The following is a 25,497-nucleotide window of genomic DNA, read 5'->3' as shown; positions in this document are numbered from 1 at the left end:
TCAGGTTTGTTTTAGTATACTCCAATCAACAGCCCCTACAACCACAAAAAGGAATGGAGTCATTAGCACTTATGGTTTTTAAATGGCACCCAGAATTATGTTGCACGAAGCACAATTTCAGATCATTCTGGGTTCATTTGTGTGAAAACAAGGTCCTATCAGGCTGAAACGTTACAGGAAGGTAGAATCTATTGAGTTGTAATTGATCTGAACGTTTCATGATGATAGCACTTTCTTAAGGGGGTCAAACCATGTCCCAAAGGTCACCAGATCTGGTGTCAATTTAAAGAAGTAGTCCAGTTACACATTTGTGGGCTTATAACTTGGCATCTGAATGTCCTAGAGAGATCAGGTTTGTTTTAGTGTACTCCAATCAACAGCCCCTACAACCACAAAAAGGAATGGAGTCATTAGCACTTATGGTTTGTAAATGGCACCCAGAATTATGTTGCACGAAGCACAATTTCACATCATTCTGGGTTCATTTGTGTGAAAACAAGGTCCAATCAGGCTGAAACGTTACAAGAAGGTAGAATCTATTTAGTTGTAAGTGATCTGAACGTTTCATGATGATCGCACATTCCTATAAGGGGTCAAACCATGTCCCAAAGGTCACCGGGCCTGGTCTCACTTTAAATAAGTAGTCCAGTTACACCTTTGCGGTCTTATAACTTGGCTTCTGAATGTCCTAGAGAGGTCAGGGTTGTTTTAGTGTACTCCAATCAACAGCTCCTACAACCACGAAAAAGGAATGGAGTCATTAGCACTTATGGTTTGTAAATGGCACCCAGAATTATGTTGCACGAAGCACAATTTCACATCATTCTGGGTCCATTTGTGTGAAAACAAGGTCCAATCAGGCTGAAACGTTACAGGAAGGTAGAATCTATTGAGTTGTAAGTGATCTGAACGTTTCATGATGATAGCACTTTCCTAAGGGGGTCAAACCATGTCCCAAAGGTCACCGGATCTGGTGTCAATTTAAAGAAGTAGTCCAGTTACACATTTGTGGGCTTATAACTTGGCTTCTGAATGTCCTAGAGAGATCAGGTTTGTTTTAATGTACTCCAATCAACAGCCCCTACAACCACAAAAAGGAATGGAGCCATTAGCACTTATGGTTTGTAAATGGCACCCAGAATTATGTTGCACGAAGCACAATTTCACATCATTCTGGGTCCATTTGTGTGAAAACAAGGTCCAATCAGGCTGAAACGCTACAAGAAGGTAGAATCTATTGAGTTGTAAGTGATCTGAACGTTTCAAGATGATCGCACATTCCTATAGGGGGTCAAACCATGTCCCAAAGGTCACCGGGCCTGGTGTCACTTTAAAGAAGTAGTCCAGTTACACCTTTGTGGGCTTATAACTTGGCTTCTGAATGTCCAAGAGAGGTCAGGTTTGTTTTAATGTACTCCAATCAACAGCCCCTACAACCACAAAAAGGAATGGAGTCATTAGCACTTATGGTTTGTAAATGGCACCCAGAATTATGTTGCACGAAGCACAATTTCACATCATTCTGGGTTCATTTGTGTGAAAACAAGGTCCAATCAGGCTGAAACGTTACAGGAAGGTAGAATCTATTGAGTTGTAAGTGATCTGAACGTTTCATGATGATAGAACTTTCCTAAGGGGGTCAAACCATGTCCCAAAGGTCACCGGATCTGGTGTCACTTTAAAGAAATAGTCCAGTTACACATTTGTGGGCTTATAACTTGGCTTCTGAATGTCCTAGAGAGGTCAGGTTTGTTTTAGTGTACTCCATTCAACAGCCCCTACAACCACAAAAAGGAATGGAGACATTAGCACTTATGGTTTTTAAATGGCACCCAGAATTATGTTGCACGAAGCACAATTTCACATCATTCTGGGTTCATTTGTTTGAAAACAAGGTCCAATCAGGCTGAAACGTTACAGGAAGGTAGAATCTATTGATTTGTAAGTGATCTGAACGTTTCATGATGATAGCACTTTCCTAAGGGGTTCAAACCATGTCCCAAAGGTCACCGGATCTGGTGTCAATTTAAAGAAGTAGTCCAGTTACACATTTGTGGGCTTATAACTTGGCTTCTGAATGTCCTAGAGAGATCAGGTTTGTTTTAGTGTACTCCAATCAACAGCCCCTACAACCACAAAAAGGAATGGAGTCATTAGCACTTATGCTTTGTAAATGGCACCCAGAATTATGTTGCACGAAGCACAATTTCACATCATTCTGGGTTCATTTGTGTGAAAACAAGGTCCAGTCAGGCTGAAACGTTACAGGAAGGTTGAATCTACTGAGTTTTAAGTGATCTGAACGTTTCATGATGATAGCACTTTCCTAAGGGGGTCAAACCATGTCCCAAAGGTCACTGGATCTGGTGTCAATTTAAAGAAGTAGTCCAGTTACACATTTGTGGGCTTATAACTTGGCTTCTGAATGTCCTAGAGAGATCAGGTTTGTTTTAGTGTACTCCAATCAACAGCCCCTACAACCACAAAAAGGAATGGAGTCATTAGCACTTATGGTTTGTAAATGTTACTCAGAATTATGTTGCACGAAGCACAATTTCACATCATTCTGGGTCCATTTGTGTGAAAACAAGGTCCAATCAGGCTGAAACGCTACAAGAAGGTAGAATCTATTGAGTTGTAAGTGATCTGAACGTTTCAAGATGATCGCACATTCCAATAGGGGGTAAAACCATGTCCCAAAGGTCACCGGGCCTGGTGTCACTTTAAAGAAGTAGTCCAGTTACACCTTTGTGGGCTTATAACTTGGCTTCTGAATGTCCTAGAGAGGTTAGGTTTGTTTTAGTGTACTCCAATCAACAGCCCCTAAAACCACAAAAAGGAATGGAGTCATTAGCACTTATGGTTTGTAAATGGCACCCAGAATTATGTTGCACGAAGCACAATTTCACATCATTCTGGGTTCATTTGTGTGAAATCAAGGTCCAATCAGGCTGAAACGTTACAGGAAGGTAGAATCTATTGAGTTGTAAGTGATCTGAACGTTTCATGATGATAGCACTTTCCTAAGGGGGTCAAACCATGTCCCAAAGGTCACCGGATCTGGTGTCACTTTAAAGAAGTAGTCCAGTTACACATTTGTGGGCTCATAACTTGGCTTCTGAATGTCCTAGAGAGATCAGGTTTGTTTAAGGGTACTCCAATCAACAACCCCTACAACCACAAAAAGGAATGGAGTCATTAGCACTTATGGTTTGTAAATGGCACCCAGAATTATGTTGCACGAAGCACAATTTCACATCATTCTGGGTCCATTTGTGTGAAAACAAGGTCCACTCAGGCTGAAACGTTACAAGAAGGTAGAATCTATTGAGTTGTAAGTGATCTGAACGTTTCATGATGATCGCACATTCCTATAGGGGGTCAAACCATGTCCCAAAGGTCACCGGGCCTGGTGTCACTTTAAAGAAGTAGTCCAGTTACACCTTTGTGGGCTTATAACTTGGCTTCTGAATGTCCTAGAGAGGTCAGGTTTGTTTTAGTGTACTCCAATCAACAGCCCCTACAACCACAAAAAGGAATGGAGTCATTAGCACTTATGGTTTGTAAATGGCACCCAGAATTATGTTGCACGAAGCACAATTTCACATCATTCTGGGTCCATTTGTGTGAAAACAAGGTCCAATCAGGCTGAAATAATACAGGAAGGTAGAATCTATTGAGTTGTAAGTGATCAGAACGTTTCATGATGATAGCACTTTCCTAAGGGGGTCAAACCATGTCCCAAAGGTCACCGGATCTGGTGTCAATTTAAAGAAGTAGTCCAGTTACACATTTGTGGGCTTATAACTTGGCTTCTGAATGTCCTAGAGAGATCAGGTTTGTTTTAATGTACTCCAATCAACAGCCCCTACAACCACAAAAAGGAATGGAGCCATTAGCACTTATGGTTTGTAAATGGCACCCAGAATTATGTTGCACGAAGCACAATTTCACATCATTCTGGGTCCATTTGTGTGAAAACAAGGTCCAATCAGGCTGAAACGCTACAAGAAGGTAGAATCTATTGAGTTGTAAGTGATCTGAACGTTTCAAGATGATCGCACATTCCTATAGGGGGTCAAACCATGTCCCAAAGGTCACCGGGCCTGGTGTCACTTTAAAGAAGTAGTCCAGTTACACCTTTGTGGGCTTATAACTTGGCTTCTGAATGTCCAAGAGAGGTCAGGTTTGTTTTAATGTACTCCAATCAACAGCCCCTACAACCACAAAAAGGAATGGAGTCATTAGCACTTATGGTTTGTAAATGGCACCCAGAATTATGTTGCACGAAGCACAATTTCACATCATTCTGGGTTCATTTGTGTGAAAACAAGGTCCAATCAGGCTGAAACGTTACAGGAAGGTAGAATCTATTGAGTTGTAAGTGATCTGAACGTTTCATGATGATAGAACTTTCCTAAGGGGGTCAAACCATGTCCCAAAGGTCACCGGATCTGGTGTCACTTTAAAGAAATAGTCCAGTTACACATTTGTGGGCTTATAACTTGGCTTCTGAATGTCCTAGAGAAGTCAGGTTTGTTTTAGTGTACTCCATTCAACAGCCCCTACAACCACAAAAAGGAATGGAGACATTAGCACTTATGGTTTTTAAATGGCACCCAGAATTATGTTGCACGAAGCACAATTTCACATCATTCTGGGTTCATTTGTTTGAAAACAAGGTCCAATCAGGCTGAAACGTTACAGGAAGGTAGAATCTATTGAGTTGTAAGTTATCTGAACGTTTCATGATGATAGCACTTTCCTAAGGGGTTCAAACCATGTCCCAAAGGTCACCGGATCTGGTGTCAATTTAAAGAAGTAGTCCAGTTACACATTTGTGGGCTTATAACTTGGCTTCTGAATGTCCTAGAGAGATCAGGTTTGTTTTAGTGTACTCCAATCAACAGCCCCTACAACCACAAAAAGGAATTGAGTCATTAGCACTTATGGTTTGTAAATGGCACCCAGAATTTTGTTGCACGAAGCACAATTTCACATCATTCTGGGTTCATTTGTGTGAAAACAAGGTCCAGTCAGGCTGAAATGTTACAGGAAGGTTGAATCTACTGAGTTGTAAGTGATCTGAACGTTTCATGATGATAGCACTTTCCTAAGGGGGTCAAACCATGTCCCAAAGGTCACTGGATCTGGTGTCAATTTAAAGAAGTAGTCCAGTTACACATTTGTGGGCTTATAACTTGGCTTCTGAATGTCCTAGAGAGATCAGGTTTGTTTTAGTGTACTCCAATCAACAGCCCCTACAACCACAAAAAGGAATGGAGTCATTAGCACTTATGGTTTGTAAATGGCACCCAGAATTATGTTGCACGAAGCACAATTACACATCATTCTGGGTCCATTTGTGTGAAAACAAGGTCCAATCAGGCTGAAACGCTACAAGAAGGTAGAATCTATTGAGTTGTAAGTGATCTGAACGTTTCAAGATGATCGCACATTCCAATAGGGGGTAAAACCATGTCCCAAAGGTCACCGGGCCTGGTGTCACTTTAAAGAAGTAGTCCAGTTACACCTTTGTGGGCTTATAACTTGGCTTCTGAATGTCCTAGAGAGGTTAGGTTTGTTTTAGTGTACTCCAATCAACAGCCCCTAAAACCACAAAAAGGAATGGAGTCATTAGCACTTATGGTTTGTAAATGGCACCCAGAATTATGTTGCACGAAGCACAATTTCACATCATTCTGGGTTCATTTGTGTGAAAACAAGGTCCAATCAGGCTGAAACGTTACAGGAAGGTAGAATCTATTGAGTTGTAAGTGATCTGAACGTTTCATGATGATAGCACTTTCCTAAGGGGGTCAAACCATGTCCCAAAGGTCACCGGATCTGGTGTCACTTTAAAGAAGTAGTCCAGTTACACATTTGTGGGCTTATAACTTGGCTTCTGAATGTCCTAGAGAGATCAGGTTTGTTTTAGGGTACTCCAATCAACAACCCCTACAACCACAAAAAGGAATGGAGTCATTAGCACATATGGTTTGTAAATGGCACCCAGAATTATGTTGCACGAAGCACAATTTCAGATCATTCTGGGTTCATTTGTGTGAAAACAAGGTCCTATCAGGCTGAAACGTTACAGGAAGGTAGAATCTATTGAGTTGTAATTGATCTGAACGTTTCATGATGATAGCACTTTCTTAAGGGGGTCAAACCATGTCCCAAAGGTCACCAGATCTGGTGTCAATTTAAAGAAGTAGTCCAGTTACACATTTGTGGGCTTATAACTTGGCATCTGAATGTCCTAGAGAGATCAGGTTTGTTTTAGTGTACTCCAATCAACAGCCCCTACAACCACAAAAAGGAATGGAGTCATTAGCACTTATGGTTTGTAAATGGCACCCAGAATTATGTTGCACGAAGCACAATTTCACATCATTCTGGGTTCATTTGTGTGAAAACAAGGTCCAATCAGGCTGAAACGTTACAAGAAGGTAGAATCTATTTAGTTGTAAGTGATCTGAACGTTTCATGATGATCGCACATTCCTATAAGGGGTCAAACCATGTCCCAAAGGTCACCGGGCCTGGTCTCACTTTAAATAAGTAGTCCAGTTACACTTTTGCGGTCTTATAACTTGGCTTCTGAATGTCCTAGAGAGGTCAGGGTTGTTTTAGTGTACTCCAATCAACAGCTCCTACAACCACGAAAAAGGAATGGAGTCATTAGCACTTATGGTTTGTAAATGGCACCCAGAATTATGTTGCACGAAGCACAATTTCACATCATTCTGGGTCCATTTGTGTGAAAACAAGGTCCAATCAGGCTGAAACGTTACAGGAAGGTAGAATCTATTGAGTTGTAAGTGATCTGAACGTTTCATGATGATAGCACTGTCCTAAGGGGGTCAAACCATGTCCCAAAGGTCACCGGATCTGGTGTCAATTTAAAGAAGTAGTCCAGTTACACATTTGTGGGCTTATAACTTGGCTTCTGAATGTCCTAGAGAGATCAGGTTTGTTTTAATGTACTCCAATCAACAGCCCCTACAACTACAAAAAGGAATGGAGCCATTAGCACTTATGGTTTGTAAATGGCACCCAGAATTATGTTGCACGAAGCACAATTTCACATCATTCTGGGTCCATTTGTGTGAAAACAAGGCCCAATCAGGCTGAAACGCTACAAGAAGGTAGAATCTATTGAGTTCTAAGTGATCTGAACGTTTCAAGATGATCGCACATTCCTATAGGGGGTCAAACCATGTCCCAAAGGTCACCGGGCCTGGTGTCACTTTAAAGAAGTAGTCCAGTTACACCTTTGTGGGCTTATAACTTGGCTTCTGAATGTCCAAGAGAGGTCAGGTTTGTTTTAATGTACTCCAATCAACAGCCCCTACAACCACAAAAAGGAATGGAGTCATTAGCACTTATGGTTTGTAAATGGCACCCAGAATTATGTTGCACGAAGCACAATTTCACATCATTCTGGGTTCATTTGTGTGAAAACAAGGTCCAATCAGGCTGAAACGTTACAGGAAGGTAGGATCTATTGAGTTGTAAGTGATCTGAACGTTTCATGATGATAGCACTTTCCTAAGGGGGTCAAACCATGTCCCAAAGGTCACCGGATCTGGTGTCACTTTAAAGAAATAGTCCAGTTACACATTTGTGGGCTTATAACTTGGCTTCTGAATGTCCTAGAGAGGTCAGGTTTGTTTTAGTGTACTCCATTCAACAGCCCCTACAACCACAAAAAGGAATGGAGACATTAGCACTTATGGTTTTTAAATGGCACCCAGAATTATGTTGCACGAAGCACAATTTCACATCATTCTGGGTTCATTTGTTTGAAAACAAGGTCCAATCAGGCTGAAACGTTACAGGAAGGTAGAATCTATTGAGTTGTAAGTTATCTGAACGTTTCATGATGATAGCACTTTCCTAAGGGGTTCAAACCATGTCCCAAAGGTCACCGGATCTGGTGTCAATTTAAAGAAGTAGTCCAGTTACACATTTGTGGGCTTATAACTTGGCTTCTGAATGTCCTAGAGAGATCAGGTTTGTTTTAGTGTACTCCAATCAACAGCCCCTACAACCACAAAAAGGAATTGAGTCATTAGCACTTATGGTTTGTAAATGGCACCCAGAATTATGTTGCACGAAGCACAATTTCACATCATTCTGGGTTCATTTGTGTGAAAACAAGGTCCAGTCAGGCTGAAACGTTACAGGAAGGTTGAATCTACTGAGTTGTAAGTGATCTGAACGTTTCATGATGATAGCACTTTCCTAAGGGGGTCAAACCATGTCCCAAAGGTCACTGGATCTGGTGTCAATTTAAAGAAGTAGTCCAGTTACACATTTGTGGGCTTATAACTTGGCTTCTGAATGTCCTAGAGAGATCAGGTTTGTTTTAGTGTACTCCAATCAACAGCCCCTACAACCACAAAAAGGAATGGAGTCATTAGCACTTATGGTTTGTAAATGGCACCCAGAATTATGTTGCACGAAGCACAATTTCACATCATTCTGGGTCCATTTGTGTGAAAACAAGGTCCAATCAGGCTGAAACGCTACAAGAAGGTAGAATCTATTGAGTTGTAAGTGATCTGAACGTTTCAAGATGATCGCACATTCCAATAGGGGGTAAAACCATGTCCCAAAGGTCACCGGGCCTGGTGTCACTTTAAAGAAGTAGTCCAGTTACACCTTTGTGGGCTTATAACTTGGCTTCTGAATGTCCTAGAGAGGTTAGGTTTGTTTTAGTGTACTCCAATCAACAGCCCCTAAAACCACAAAAAGGAATGGAGTCATTAGCACTTATGGTTTGTAAATGGCACCCAGAATTATGTTGCACGAAGCACAATTTCACATCATTCTGGGTTCATTTGTGTGAAAACAAGGTCCAATCAGGCTGAAACGTTACAGGAAGGTAGAATCTATTGAGTTGTAAGTGATCTGAACGTTTCATGATGATAGCGCTTTCCTAAGGGGGTCAAACCATGTCCCAAAGGTCACCGGATCTGGTGTCACTTTAAAGAAGTAGTCCAGTTACACATTTGTGGGCTTATAACTTGGCTTCTGAATGTCCTAGAGAGATCAGGTTTGTTTTAGGGTACTCCAATCAACAACCCCTACAACCACAAAAAGGAATGGAGTCATTAGCACTTATGGTTTGTAAATGGCACCCAGAATTATGTTGCACGAAGCACAATTTCACATCATTCTGGGTCCCTTTGTGTGAAAACAAGGTCCACTCAGGCTGAAACGTTACAAGAAGGTAGAATCTATTGAGTTGTAAGTGATCTGAACGTTTCATGATGATCGCACATTCCTATAGGGGGTCAAACCATGTCCCAAAGGTCACCGGGCCTGGTGTCACTTTAAAGAAGTAGTCCAGTTACACCTTTGTGGGCTTATAACTTGGCTTATGAATGTCCTAGAGAGATCAGGTTTGTTTTAGTATACTCCAATCAACAGCCCCTACAACCACAAAAAGGAATGGAGTCATTAGCACTTATGGTTTTTAAATGGCACCCAGAATTATGTTGCACGAAGCACAATTTCAGATCATTCTGGGTTCATTTGTGTGAAAACAAGGTCCTATCAGGCTGAAACGTTACAGGAAGGTAGAATCTATTGAGTTGTAATTGATCTGAACGTTTCATGATGATAGCACTTTCTTAAGGGGGTCAAACCATGTCCCAAAGGTCACCAGATCTGGTGTCAATTTAAAGAAGTAGTCCAGTTACACATTTGTGGGCTTATAACTTGGCATCTGAATGTCCTAGAGAGATCAGGTTTGTTTTAGTGTACTCCAATCAACAGCCCCTACAACCACAAAAAGGAATGGAGTCATTAGCACTTATGGTTTGTAAATGGCACCCAGAATTATGTTGCACGAAGCACAATTTCACATCATTCTGGGTTCATTTGTGTGAAAACAAGGTCCAATCAGGCTGAAACGTTACAAGAAGGTAGAATCTATTTAGTTGTAAGTGATCTGAACGTTTCATGATGATCGCACATTCCTATAAGGGGTCAAACCATGTCCCAAAGGTCACCGGGCCTGGTCTCACTTTAAATAAGTAGTCCAGTTACACCTTTGCGGTCTTATAACTTGGCTTCTGAATGTCCTAGAGAGGTCAGGGTTGTTTTAGTGTACTCCAATAGACAGCTCCTACAACCACGAAAAAGGAATGGAGTCATTAGCACTTATGGTTTGTAAATGGCACCCAGAATTATGTTGCACGAAGCACAATTTCACATCATTCTGGGTCCATTTGTGTGAAAACAAGGTCCAATCAGGCTGAAACGTTACAGGAAGGTAGAATCTATTGAGTTGTAAGTGATCTGAACGTTTCATGATGATAGCACTGTCCTAAGGGGGTCAAACCATGTCCCAAAGGTCACCGGATCTGGTGTCAATTTAAATAAGTAGTCCAGTTACACATTTGTGGGCTTATAACTTGGCTTCTGAATGTCCTAGAGAGATCAGGTTTGTTTTAATGTACTCCAATCAACAGCCCCTACAACCACAAAAAGGAATGGAGTCATTAGCACTTATGGTTTGTAAATGGCACCCAGAATTATGTTGCACGAAGCACAATTTCACATCATTCTGGGTTCATTTGTTTGAAAACAAGGTCCAATCAGGCTGAAACGTTACAGGAAGGTAGAATCTATTGAGTTGTAAGTGATCTGAACGTTTCATGATGATAGCACTTTCCTAAGGGGGTCAAACCATGTCCCAAAGGTCACCGGATCTGGTGTCAATTTAAAGAAGTAGTCCAGTTACACATTTGTGGGCTTATAACTTGGCTTCTGAATGTCCTAGAGAGATCAGGTTTGTTTTAATGTACTCCAATCAACAGCCCCTACAACCACAAAAAGGAATGGAGCCATTAGCACTTATGGTTTGTAAATGGCACCCAGAATTATGTTGCACGAAGCACAATTTCACATCATTCTGGGTCCATTTGTGTGAAAACAAGGTCCAATCAGGCTGAAACGCTACAAGAAGGTAGAATCTATTGAGTTGTAAGTGATCTGAACGTTTCAAGATGATCGCACATTCCTATAGGGGGTCAAACCATGTCCCAAAGGTCACCGGGCCTGGTGTCACTTTAAAGAAGTAGTCCAGTTACACCTTTGTGGGCTTATAACTTGGCTTCTGAATGTCCAAGAGAGGTCAGGTTTATTTTAATGTACTCCAATCAACAGCCCCTACAACCACAAAAAGGAATGGAGTCATTAGCACTTATGGTTTGTAAATGGCACCCAGAATTATGTTGCACGAAGCACAATTTCACATCATTCTGGGTTCATTTGTGTGAAAACAAGGTCCAATCAGGCTGAAACGTTACAGGAAGGTAGAATCTATTGAGTTGTAAGTGATCTGAACGTTTCATGATGATAGAACTTTCCTAAGGGGGTCAAACCATGTCCCAAAGGTCACCGGATCTGGTGTCACTTTAAAGAAATAGTCCAGTTACACATTTGTGGGCTTATAACTTGGCTTCTGAATGTCCTAGAGAGGTCAGGTTTGTTTTAGTGTACTCCATTCAACAGCCCCTACAACCACAAAAAGGAATGGAGACATTAGCACTTATGGTTTTTAAATGGCACCCAGAATTATGTTGCACGAAGCACAATTTCACATCATTCTGGGTTCATTTGTTTGAAAACAAGGTCCAATCAGGCTGAAACGTTACAGGAAGGTAGAATCTATTGAGTTGTAAGTGATCTGAACGTTTCATGATGATAGCACTTTCCTAAGGGGTTCAAACCATGTCCCAAAGGTCACCGGATCTGGTGTCAATTTAAAGAAGTAGTCCAGTTACACATTTGTGGGCTTATAACTTGGCTTCTGAATGTCCTAGAGAGATCAGGTTTGTTTTAGTGTACTCCAATCAACAGCCCCTACAACCACAAAAAGGAATGGAGTCATTAGCACTTATGCTTTGTAAATGGCACCCAGAATTATGTTGCACGAAGCACAATTTCACATCATTCTGGGTTCATTTGTGTGAAAACAAGGTCCAGTCAGGCTGAAACGTTACAGGAAGGTTGAATCTACTGAGTTTTAAGTGATCTGAACGTTTCATGATGATAGCACTTTCCTAAGGGGGTCAAACCATGTCCCAAAGGTCACTGGATCTGGTGTCAATTTAAAGAAGTAGTCCAGTTACACATTTGTGGGCTTATAACTTGGCTTCTGAATGTCCTAGAGAGATCAGGTTTGTTTTAGTGTACTCCAATCAACAGCCCCTACAACCACAAAAAGGAATGGAGTCATTATCACTTATGGTTTGTAAATGTTACTCAGAATTATGTTGCACGAAGCACAATTTCACATCATTCTGGGTCCATTTGTGTGAAAACAAGGTCCAATCAGGCTGAAACGCTACAAGAAGGTAGAATCTATTGAGTTGTAAGTGATCTGAACGTTTCAAGATGATCGCACATTCCAATAGGGGGTAAAACCATGTCCCAAAGGTCACCGGGCCTGGTGTCACTTTAAAGAAGTAGTCCAGTTACACCTTTGTGGGCTTATAACTTGGCTTCTGAATGTCCTAGAGAGGTTAGGTTTGTTTTAGTGTACTCCAATCAACAGCCCCTAAAACCACAAAAAGGAATGGAGTCATTAGCACTTATGGTTTGTAAATGGCACCCAGAATTATGTTGCACGAAGCACAATTTCACATCATTCTGGGTTCATTTGTGTGAAATCAAGGTCCAATCAGGCTGAAACGTTACAGGAAGGTAGAATCTATTGAGTTGTAAGTGATCTGAACGTTTCATGATGATAGCACTTTCCTAAGGGGGTCAAACCATGTCCCAAAGGTCACCGGATCTGGTGTCACTTTAAAGAAGTAGTCCAGTTACACATTTGTGGGCTTATAACTTGGCTTCTGAATGTCCTAGAGAGATCAGGTTTGTTTAAGGGTACTCCAATCAACAACCCCTACAACCACAAAAAGGAATGGAGTCATTAGCACTTATGGTTTGTAAATGGCACCCAGAATTATGTTGCACGAAGCACAATTTCACATCATTCTGGGTCCATTTGTGTGAAAACAAGGTCCACTCAGGCTGAAACGTTACAAGAAGGTAGAATCTATTGAGTTGTAAGTGATCTGAACGTTTCATGATGATCGCACATTCCTATAGGGGGTCAAACCATGTCCCAAAGGTCACCGGGCCTGGTGTCACTTTAAAGAAGTAGTCCAGTTACACCTTTGTGGGCTTATAACTTGGCTTCTGAATGTCCTAGAGAGGTCAGGTTTGTTTTAGTGTACTCCAATCAACAGCCCCTACAACCACAAAAAGGAATGGAGTCATTAGCACTTATGGTTTGTAAATGGCACCCAGAATTATGTTGCACGAAGCACAATTTCACATCATTCTGGGTCCATTTGTGTGAAAACAAGGTCCAATCAGGCTGAAATAATACAGGAAGGTAGAATCTATTGAGTTGTAAGTGATCAGAACGTTTCATGATGATAGCACTTTCCTAAGGGGGTCAAACCATGTCCCAAAGGTCACCGGATCTGGTGTCAATTTAAAGAAGTAGTCCAGTTACACATTTGTGGGCTTATAACTTGGCTTCTGAATGTCCTAGAGAGATCAGGTTTGTTTTAATGTACTCCAATCAACAGCCCCTACAACCACAAAAAGGAATGGAGCCATTAGCACTTATGGTTTGTAAATGGCACCCAGAATTATGTTGCACGAAGCACAATTTCACATCATTCTGGGTCCATTTGTGTGAAAACAAGGTCCAATCAGGCTGAAACGCTACAAGAAGGTAGAATCTATTGAGTTGTAAGTGATCTGAACGTTTCAAGATGATCGCACATTCCTATAGGGGGTCAAACCATGTCCCAAAGGTCACCGGGCCTGGTGTCACTTTAAAGAAGTAGTCCAGTTACACCTTTGTGGGCTTATAACTTGGCTTCTGAATGTCCAAGAGATGTCAGGTTTGTTTTAATGTACTCCAATCAACAGCCCCTACAACCACAAAAAGGAATGGAGTCATTAGCACTTATGGTTTGTAAATGGCACCCAGAATTATGTTGCACGAAGCACAATTTCACATCATTCTGGGTTCATTTGTGTGAAAACAAGGTCCAATCAGGCTGAAACGTTACAGGAAGGTAGAATCTATTGAGTTGTAAGTGATCTGAACGTTTCATGATGATAGAACTTTCCTAAGGGGGTCAAACCATGTCCCAAAGGTCACCGGATCTGGTGTCACTTTAAAGAAATAGTCCAGTTACACATTTGTGGGCTTATAACTTGGCTTCTGAATGTCCTAGAGAGGTCAGGTTTGTTTTAGTGTACTCCATTCAACAGCCCCTACAACCACAAAAAGGAATGGAGACATTAGCACTTATGGTTTTTAAATGGCACCCAGAATTATGTTGCACGAAGCACAATTTCACATCATTCTGGGTTCATTTGTTTGAAAACAAGGTCCAATCAGGCTGAAACGTTACAGGAAGGTAGAATCTATTGAGTTGTAAGTGATCTGAACGTTTCATGATGATAGCACTTTCCTAAGGGGTTCAAACCATGTCCCAAAGGTCACCGGATCTGGTGTCAATTTAAAGAAGTAGTCCAGTTACACATTTGTGGGCTTATAACTTGGCTTATGAATGTCCTAGAGAGATCAGGTTTGTTTTAGTATACTCCAATCAACAGCCCCTACAACCACAAAAAGGAATGGAGTCATTAGCACTTATGGTTTTTAAATGGCACCCAGAATTATGTTGCACGAAGCACAATTTCAGATCATTCTGGGTTCATTTGTGTGAAAACAAGGTCCTATCAGGCTGAAACGTTACAGGAAGGTAGAATCTATTGATTTGTAATTGATCTGAACGTTTCATGATGATAGCACTTTCTTAAGGGGGTCAAACCATGTCCCAAAGGTCACCAGATCTGGTGTCAATTTAAAGAAGTAGTCCAGTTACACATTTGTGGGCTTATAACTTGGCATCTGAATGTCCTAGAGAGATCAGGTTTGTTTTAGTGTACTCCAATCAACAGCCCCTACAACCACAAAAAGGAATGGAGTCATTAGCACTTATGGTTTGTAAATGGCACCCAGAATTATGTTGCACGAAGCACAATTTCACATCATTCTGGGTTCATTTGTGTGAAAACAAGGTCCAATCAGGCTGAAACGTTACAAGAAGGTAGAATCTATTTAGTTGTAAGTGATCTGAACGTTTCATGATGATCGCACATTCCTATAAGGGGTCAAACCATGTCCCAAAGGTCACCGGGCCTGGTCTCACTTTAAATAAGTAGTCCAGTTACACCTTTGCGGTCTTATAACTTGGCTTCTGAATGTCCTAGAGAGGTCAGGGTTGTTTTAGTGTACTCCAATCAACAGCTCCTACAACCACAAAAACGAATGGAGTCATTAGCACTTATGGTTTGTAAATGGCACCCAGAATTATGTTGCACGAAGCACAATTTCACATCATTCTGGGTCCATTTGTGTGAAAACAAGGTCCAATCAGGCTGAAACGTTACAGGAAGGTAGAATCTATTGAGTTGTAAGTGATCTGAACGTTTCATGATGATAGCACTGTCCTAAGGGGGTCAAACCATGTCCCAAAGGTCACCGGATCTGGTGTCAATTTAAATAAGTAGTCCAGTTACACATTTGTGGGCTTATAACTTGGCTTCTGAATGTCCTAGAGAGATCAGGTTTGTTTTAATGTACTCCAATCAACAGCCCCTACAACCACAAAAAGGAATGGAGTCATTAGCACTTATGGTTTGTAAATGGCACCCAGAATTATGTTGCACGAAGCACAATTTCACATCATTCTGGGTCCATTTGTGTGAAAACAAGGTCCAATCAGGCTGAAACGTTACAGGAAGGTTGAATCTACTGAGTTGTAAGTGATCTGAACGTTTCATGATGATAGCACTTTCCTAAGGGGGTCAAACCATGTCCCAAAGGTCACCGGATCTGGTGTCAATTTAAAGAAGTAGTCCAGTTACACATTTGTGGGCTTATAACTTGGCTTCTGAATGTCCTAGAGAGATCAGGTTTGTTTTAGTGTACTCCAATCAACAGCCCCTACAACCACAAAAAGGAATGGAGTCATTAGCACTTATGGTTTTTAAATGGCACCCAGAATTATGTTGCACGAAGCACAATTTCACATCATTCTGGGTCCATTTGTGTGAAAACAAGGTCCAATCAGGCTGAAACGCTACAAGAAGGTAGAATCTTTTGAGTTGTAAGTGATCTGAACGTTTCAAGATGATCGCACATTCCTATAGGGGGTAAAACCATGTCCCAAAGGTCACCGGGCCTGGTGTCACTTTAAAGAAGTAGTCCAGTTACACCTTTCTGGGCTTACAACTTGGCTTCTGAATGTCCTAGAGAGGCTAGGTTTGTTTTAGTGTACTCCAATCAACAGCCCCTACAACCACAAAAAGGAATGGAGTCATTAGCACTTATGGTTTGTAAATGGCACCCAGAATTATGTTGCACGAAGCACAATTTCACATCATTCTGGGTTCATTTGTGTGAAAACAAGGTCCAATCAGGCTGAAACATTACAGGAAGGTAGAATCTATTGAGTTGTAAGTGATCTGAACGTTTCATGATGATAGCACTTTCCTAAGGGGGTCAAACCATGTCCCAAAGGTCACCAGATCTGGTGTCAATTTAAAGAAGTAGTCCAGTTACACATTTGTGGGCTTATAACTTGGCTTCTGAATGTCCTAGAGAGATCAGGTTTGTTTTAGGGTACTCCAATCAACAACCCCTACAACCACAAAAAGGAATGGAGTCATTAGCACTCATGGTTTGTAAATGGCACCCAGAATTATGTTGCACGAAGCACAATTTCACATCATTCTGGGTTCATTTGTGTGAAAACAAGGTCCAATCAGGCTGAAACGTTACAGGAAGGTTGAATCTACTGAGTTGTAAGTGATCTGAACGTTTCATGATGATAGCACTTTCCTAAGGGGGTCAAACCATGTCCCAAAGGTCACCGGATCTGGTGTCAATTTAAAAAAGTAGTCCAGTTACACATTTGTGGGCTTATAACTTGGCTTCTGAATGTCCTAGAGAGATCAGGTTTGTTTTAGTGTACTCCAATCAACAGCCCCTACAACCACAAAAAAGAATGGAGTCATTAGCACTTATGGTTTGTAAATGGCACCCAGAATTATGTTGCACGAAGCACAATTTCACATCATTCTGGGTTCATTTGTGTGAAAGCAAGGTCCAATCAGGCTGAATCGTTACAGGAAGGTAGAATCTATTGAGTTGCAAGTGATCTGAACGTTTCATGATGATCGCACATTCCTATAGGGGGTCAAACCATGTCCCAAAGGTCACCGGGCCTGGTCTCACTTTAAATAAGTAGTCCAGTTACACCTTTGTGGGCTTATAACTTGGCTTCTGAATGTCCTAGAGAGGTCAGGTTTGTTTTAGTGTTCTCCAATAAACAGCCCCTACAACCACAAAAAGGAATGGAGTCATTAGCACTTATGGTTTGTAAATGGCACCCAGAATTATGTTGCACGAAGCACAATTTCACATCATTCTGGGTCCATTTGTGTGAAAACAAGGTCCAATCAGGCTGAAACGTTACAGGAAGGTAGAATCTATTGAGTTGTAAGTGATCTGAACGTTTCATGATGATAGCACTTTCCTAAGGGGGTCAAACCATGTCCCAAAGGTCACCGGATCTAGTGTCAATTTAAAGAAGTAGTCCAGTTACACATTTGTGGGCTTATAACTTGGCTTCTGAATGTCCTAGAGAGATCAGGTTTGTTTTAATGTACTCCAATCAACAGCCCCTACAACCACAAAAAGGAATGGAGCCATTAGCACTTATGGTTTGTAAATGGCACCCAGAATTATGTTGCACGAAGCACAATTTCACATCATTCTGGGTCCATTTGTGTGAAAACAAGGTCCAATCAGGCTGAAACGCTACAAGAAGGTAGAATCTATTGAGTTGTAAGTGATCTGAACGTTTCAAGATGATCGCACATTCCTATAGGGGGTCAAACCATGTCCCAAAGGTCACCGGGCCTGGTGTCACTTTAAAGAAGTAGTCCAGTTACACCTTTGTGGGCTTATAACTTGGCTTCTGAATGTCCAAGAGAGGTCAGGTTTGTTTTAATGTTCTCCAATCAAAAGCCCCTACAACCACAAAAAGGAATGGAGTCATTAGCACTTATGGTTTGTAAATGGCACCCAGAATTATGTTGCACGAAGCACAATTTTACATCATTCTGGGTTCATTTGTGTGAAAACAAGGTCCAATCAGGCTGAAACGTTACAGGAAGGTAGAATCTATTGAGTTGTAAGTGATCTGAACGTTTCATGATGATAGCACTTTCCTAAGGGGGTCAAACCATGTCCCAAAGGTCACCGGATCTGGTGTCACTTTAAAGAAATAGTCCAGTTACACATTTGTGGGCTTATAACTTGGCTTCTGAATGTCCTAGAGAGGTCAGGTTTGTTTTAGTGTACTCCAATCAACAGCCCCTACAACCACAAAAAGGAATGGAGACATTAGCACTTATGGTTTGTAAATGGCACCCAGAATTATGTTGCACGAAGCACAATTTCACATCATTCTGGGTTCATTTGTGTGAAAGCAAGGTCCAATCAGGCTGAAACGTTACAGGAAGGTAGAATCTATTGAGTTGCAAGTGATCTGAACGTTTCATGATGATCGCACATTCCTATAGGGGGTCAAACCATGTCCCAAAGGTCACCGGGCCTGGTCTCACTTTAAATAAGTAGTCCAGTTACACCTTTGTGGGCTTATAACTTGGCTTCTGAATGTCCTAGAGAGGTCAGGTTTGTTTTAGTGTTCTCCAATAAACAGCCCCTACAACCACAAAAAGGAATGGAGTCATTAGCACTTATGGTTTGTAAATGGCACCCAGAATTATGTTGCACGAAGCACAATTTCACATCATTCTGGGTCCATTTGTGTGAAAACAAGGTCCAATCAGGCTGAAACGTTACAGGAAGGTAGAATCTATTGAGTTGTAAGTGATCTGAACGTTTCATGATGATAGCACTTTCCTAAGGGGGTCAAACCATGTCCCAAAGGTCACCGGATCTAGTGTCAATTTAAAGAAGTAGTCCAGTTACACATTTGTGGGCTTATAACTTGGCTTCTGAATGTCCTAGAGAGATCAGGTTTGTTTTAATGTACTCCAATCAACAGCCCCTACAACCACAAAAAGGAATGGAGCCATTAGCACTTATGGTTTGTAAATGGCACCCAGAATTATGTTGCACGAAGCACAATTTCACATCATTCTGGGTCCATTTGTGTGAAAACAAGGTCCAATCAGGCTGAAACGCTACAAGAAGGTAGAATCTATTGAGTTGTAAGTGATCTGAACGTTTCAAGATGATCGCACATTCCTATAGGGGGTCAAACCATGTCCCAAAGGTCACCGGGCCTGGTGTCACTTTAAAGAAGTAGTCCAGTTACACCTTTGTGGGCTTATAACTTGGCTTCTGAATGTCCAAGAGAGGTCAGGTTTGTTTTAATGTTCTCCAATCAAAAGCCCCTACAACCACAAAAAGGAATGGAGTCATTAGCACTTATGGTTTGTAAATGGCACCCAGAATTATGTTGCACGAAGCACAATTTTACATCATTCTGGGTTCATTTGTGTGAAAACAAGGTCCAATCAGGCTGAAACGTTACAGGAAGGTAGAATCTATTGAGTTGTAAGTGATCTGAACGTTTCATGATGATAGCACTTTCCTAAGGGGGTCAAACCATGTCCCAAAGGTCACCGGATCTGGTGTCACTTTAAAGAAATAGTCCAGTTACACATTTGTGGGCTTATAACTTGGCTTCTGAATGTCCTAGAGAGGTCAGGTTTGTTTTAGTGTACTCCAATCAACAGCCCCTACAACCACAAAAAGGAATGGAGACATTAGCACTTATGGTTTTTAAATGGCACCCAGAATTATGTTGCACGAAGCACAATTTCACATCATTCTGGGTTCATTTGTTTGAAAACAAGGTCCAATCAGGCTGAAACGTTACAGGAAGGTAGAATCTATTGAGTTGTAAGTTATCTGAACGTTTCATGATGATAGCACTTTCCTAAGGGGTTCAAACCATGTCCCAAAGGTCACCGGATCTGGTGTCAATTTAAAGAAGTAGTCCAGTTACACATTTGTGGGCTTATAACTTGGCTTCTGAATGTCCTAGAGAGATCAGGTTTGTTTTAGTGTACTCCAATAAAAAGCCCCTACAACCACAAAAAGGAATGGAGTCATTAGCACTTATGGTTTGTAAATGGCACCCAGAATTATGTTGCACGAAGCACAATTTCACAACATTCTGGGTTCATTTGTGTGAAAACAAGGTCCAGTCAGGCTGAAACGTTACAGGAAGGTTGAATCTACTGAGTTGTAAGTGATCTGAACGTTTCATGATGATAGCACTTTCCTAAGGGGGTCAAACCATGTCCCAAAGGTCACCGGATCTGGTGTCAATTTAAAGAAGTAGTCCAGTTACACATTTGTGGGCTTATAACTTGGCTTCTGAATGTCCTAGTGAGGTCAGGTTTGTTTTAGTGTCCTCCAATAAACAGCTCCTACAACCACAAAAAGGAATGGAGTCATTAGCACTTATGGTTTGTAAATGGCACCCAGAATTATGTTGCACTAAGCACAATTTCACATCATTCTGGGTTCATTTGTGTGAATACAAGGTCCAATCAGGCTGAAACGTTACAGGAAGGTAGAATCTATTGAGTTGTAAGTGATCTGAACGTTTCATGATGATAGCACTTTCCTAAGGGGGTCAAACCATGTCCCAAAGGTCACCGGATCTGGTGTCAATTTAAAGAAGTAGTCCAGTTACACATTTGTGGGCTTATAACTTGGCTTCTGAATGTCCTAGAGAGATCAGGTTTGTTTTAGGGTACTCCAATCAACAACCCCTACAACCACAAAAAGGAATGGAGTCATTAGCACTCATGGTTTGTAAATGGCACCCAGAATTATGTTGCACGAAGCACAATTTCACATCATTCTGGGTTCATTTGTGTGAAAACAAGGTCCAATCAGGCTGAAACGTTACAGGAAGGTTGAATCTACTGAGTTGTAAGTGATCTGAACGTTTCATGATGATAGCACTTTCCTAAGGGGGTCAAACCATGTCCCAAAGGTCACCGGATCTGGTGTCAATTTAAAAAAGTAGTCCAGTTACACATTTGTGGGCTTATAACTTGGCTTCTGAATGTCCTAGAGAGATCAGGTTTGTTTTAGTGTACTCCAATCAACAGCCCCTACAACCACAAAAAAGAATGGAGTCATTAGCACTTATGGTTTGTAAATGGCACCCAGAATTATGTTGCACGAAGCACAATTTCACATCATTCTGGGTTCATTTGTGTGAAAGCAAGGTCCAATCAGGCTGAAACGTTACAGGAAGGTAGAATCTATTGAGTTGCAAGTGATCTGAACGTTTCATGATGATCGCACATTCCTATAGGGGGTCAAACCATGTCCCAAAGGTCACCGGGCCTGGTCTCACTTTAAATAAGTAGTCCAGTTACACCTTTGTGGGCTTATAACTTGGCTTCTGAATGTCCTAGAGAGATCAGGTTTGTTTTAGTGTACTCCAATAAAAAGCCCCTACAACCACAAAAAGGAATGGAGTCATTAGCACTTATGGTTTGTAAATGGCACCCAGAATTATGTTGCACGAAGCACAATTTCACATCATTCTGGGTTCATTTGTGTGAAAACAAGGTCCAGTCAGGCTGAAACGTTACAGGAAGGTTGAATCTACTGAGTTGTAAGTGATCTGAACGTTTCATGATGATAGCACTTTCCTAAGGGGGTCAAACCATGTCCCAAAGGTCACCGGATCTGGTGTCAATTTAAAGAAGTAGTCCAGTTACACATTTGTGGGCTTATAACTTGGCTTCTGAATGTCCTAGAGAGATCAGGTTTGTTTTAGTGTACTCCAATCAACAGCCCCTACAACCACAAAAAGGAATGGAGTCATTAGCACTTATGGTTTGTAAATGGCACCCAGAATTATGTTGCACGAAGCACAATTTCACATCATTCTGGGTCCATTTGTGTGAAAACAAGGTCCAATCAGGCTGAAACGCTACAGGAAGGTAGAATCTATTGAGTTGTAAGTGATCTGAACATTTCAAGATGATCGCACATTCCAATAGGGGGTAAAACCATGTCCCAAAGGTCACCGGGCCTGGTGTCACTTTAAAGAAGTAGTCCAGTTACACCTTTGTGGGCTTATAACTTGGCTTCTGAATGTCCTAGAGAGGTTAGGTTTGTTTTAGTGTACTCCAATCAACAGCCCCTAAAACCACAAAAAGGAATGGAGTCATTAGCACTTATGGTTTGTAAATGGCACCCAGAATTATGTTGCACGAAGCACAATTTCACATCATTCTGGGTTCATTTGTGTGAAAACAAGGTCCAATCAGGCTGAAACGTTACAGGAAGGTAGAATCTATTGAGTTGTAAGTGATCTGAACGTTTCATGATGATAGCACTTTCCTAAGGGGGTCAAACCATGTCCCAAAGGTCACCGGATCTGGTATCACTTTAAAGAAGTAGTCCAGTTACACATTTGTGGGCTTATAACTTGGCTTCTGAATGTCCTAGAGAGATCAGGTTTGTTTTAGGGTACTCCAATCAACAACCCCTACAACCACAAAAAGGAATGGAGTCATTAGCACTCATGGTTTGTAAATGGCACCCAGAATTATGTTGCACGAAGCACAATTTCACATCATTCTGGGTTCATTTGTGTTAAAACAAGGTCCAATCAGGCTGAAACGTTACAGGAAGGTTGAATCTACTGAGTTGTAAGTGATCTGAACGTTTCATGATGATAGCACTTTCCTAAGGGGGTCAAACCATGTCCCAAAGGTCACCGGATCTGGTGTCAATTTAAAAAAGTAGTCCAGTTACACATTTGTGGGCTTATAACTTGGCTTCTGAATGTCCTAGAGAGATCAGGTTTGTTTTAGTGTACTCCAATCAACAGCCCCTAAAACCACAAAAAGGAATGGAGTCATTAGCACTTATGGTTTTTAAATGGCACCCAGAATTATGTTGCACGAAGCACAATTTCAGATCATTCTGGGTTCATTTGTGTGAAAACAAGGTCCTATCAGGCTGAAACGTTACAGGAAGGTAGAATCTATTGAGTTGTAATTGATCTGAACGTTTCATGATGATAGCACTTTCTTAAGGGGGTCAAACCATGTCCCAAAGGTCACCAGATCTGGTGTCAATTTAAAGAAGTAGTCCAGTTACACATTTGTGGGCTTATAACTTGGCATCTGAATGTCCTAGAGAGATCAGGTTTGTTTTAGTGTACTCCAATCAACAGCCCCTACAACCACAAAAAGGAATGGAGTCATTAGCACTTATGGTTTGTAAATGGCACCAAGAATTATGTTGCACGAAGCACAATTTCACATCATTCTGGGTTCATTTGTGTGAAAACAAGGTCCACTCAGGCTGAAACGTTACAAGAAGGTAGAATCTATTGAGTTGTAAGTGATCTGAACGTTTCATGATGATCGCACATTCCTATAGTGGGTCAAACCATGTCCCAAAGGTCACCGGGCCTGGTGTCACTTTAAAGAAGTAGTCCAGTTACACCTTTGTGGGCTTATAACTTGGCTTCTGAATGTCCTAGAGAGGTCAGGTTTGTTTTAGTGTACTCCAATCAACAGCCCCTACAACCACAAAAAGGAATGGAGTCATTAGCACTTATGGTTTGTAAATGGCACCCAGAATTATGTTGCACGAAGCAAAATTTCACATCATTCTGGGTCCATTTGTGTGAAAACAAGGTCCAATCAGGCTGAAATAATACAGGAAGGTAGAATCTATTGAGTTGTAAGTGATCAGAACGTTTCATGATGATAGCACTTTCCTAAGGGGGTCAAACCATGTCCCAAAGGTCACCGGATCTGGTGTCAATTTAAAGAAGTAGTCCAGTTACACATTTGTGGGCTTATAACTTGGCTTATGAATGTCCTAGAGAGATCAGGTTTGTTTTAGTATACTCCAATCAACAGCCCCTACAACCACAAAAAGGAATGGAGTCATTAGCACTTATGGTTTTTAAATGGCACCCAGAATTATGTTGCACGAAGCACAATTTCAGATCATTCTGGGTTCATTTGTGTGAAAACAAGGTCCTATCAGGCTGAAACGTTACAGGAAGGTAGAATCTATTGAGTTGTAATTGATCTGAACGTTTCATGATGATAGCACTTTCTTAAGGGGGTCAAACCATGTCCCAAAGGTCACCAGATCTGGTGTCAATTTAAAGAAGTAGTCCAGTTACACATTTGTGGGCTTATAACTTGGCATCTGAATGTCCTAGAGAGATCAGGTTTGTTTTAGTGTACTCCAATCAACAGCCCCTACAACCACAAAAAGGAATGGAGTCATTAGCACTTATGGTTTGTAAATGGCACCCAGAATTATGTTGCACGAAGCACAATTTCACATCATTCTGGGTTCATTTGTGTGAAAACAAGGTCCAATCAGGCTGAAACGTTACAAGAAGGTAGAATCTATTTAGTTGTAAGTGATCTGAACGTTTCATGATGATCGCACATTCCTATAAGGGGTCAAACCATGTCCCAAAGGTCACCGGGCCTGGTCTCACTTTAAATAAGTAGTCCAGTTACACCTTTGTGGTCTTATAACTTGGCTTCTGAATGTCCTAGAGAGGTCAGGGTTGTTTTAGTGTACTCCAATCAACAGCTCCTACAACCACAAAAAGGAATGGAGTCATTAGCACTTATGGTTTGTAAATGGCACCCAGAATTATGTTGCACGAAGCACAATTTCACATCATTCTGGGTCCATTTGTGTGAAAACAAGGTCCAATCAGGCTGAAACGTTACAGGAAGGTAGAATTTATTGAGTTGTAAGTGATCTGAACGTTTCATGATGATAGCACTGTCCTAAGGGGGTCAAACCATGTCCCAAAGGTCACCGGATCTGGTGTCAATTTAAATAAGTAGTCCAGTTACACATTTGTGGGCTTATAATTTGGCTTCTGAATGTCCTAGAGAGATCAGGTTTGTTTTAATGTACTCCAATCAACAGCCCCTACAACCACAAAAAGGAATGGAGTCATTAGCACTTATGGTTTGTAAATGGCACCCAGAATTATGTTGCACGAAGCACAATTTCACATCATTCTGGGTCCATTTGTGTGAAAACAAGGTCCAATCAGGCTGAAACGTTACAGGAAGGTTGAATCTACTGAGTTGTAAGTGATCTGAACGTTTCATGATGATAGCACTTTCCTAAGGGGGTCAAACCATGTCCCAAAGGTCACCGGATCTGGTGTCAATTTAAAGAAGTAGTCCAGTTACACATTTGTGGGCTTATAACTTGGCTTCTGAATGTCCTAGAGAGATCAGGTTTGTTTTAGTGTACTCCAATCAACAGCCCCTACAACCACAAAAAGGAATGGAGTCATTA

This window comes from Nothobranchius furzeri, chromosome 3 (genome assembly GCF_043380555.1).
Source record: "Nothobranchius furzeri strain GRZ-AD chromosome 3, NfurGRZ-RIMD1, whole genome shotgun sequence".
NCBI classification, from domain to species: Eukaryota; Metazoa; Chordata; class Actinopteri; order Cyprinodontiformes; family Nothobranchiidae; genus Nothobranchius; species Nothobranchius furzeri.
This window is presented reverse-complemented; position numbering follows the sequence as displayed.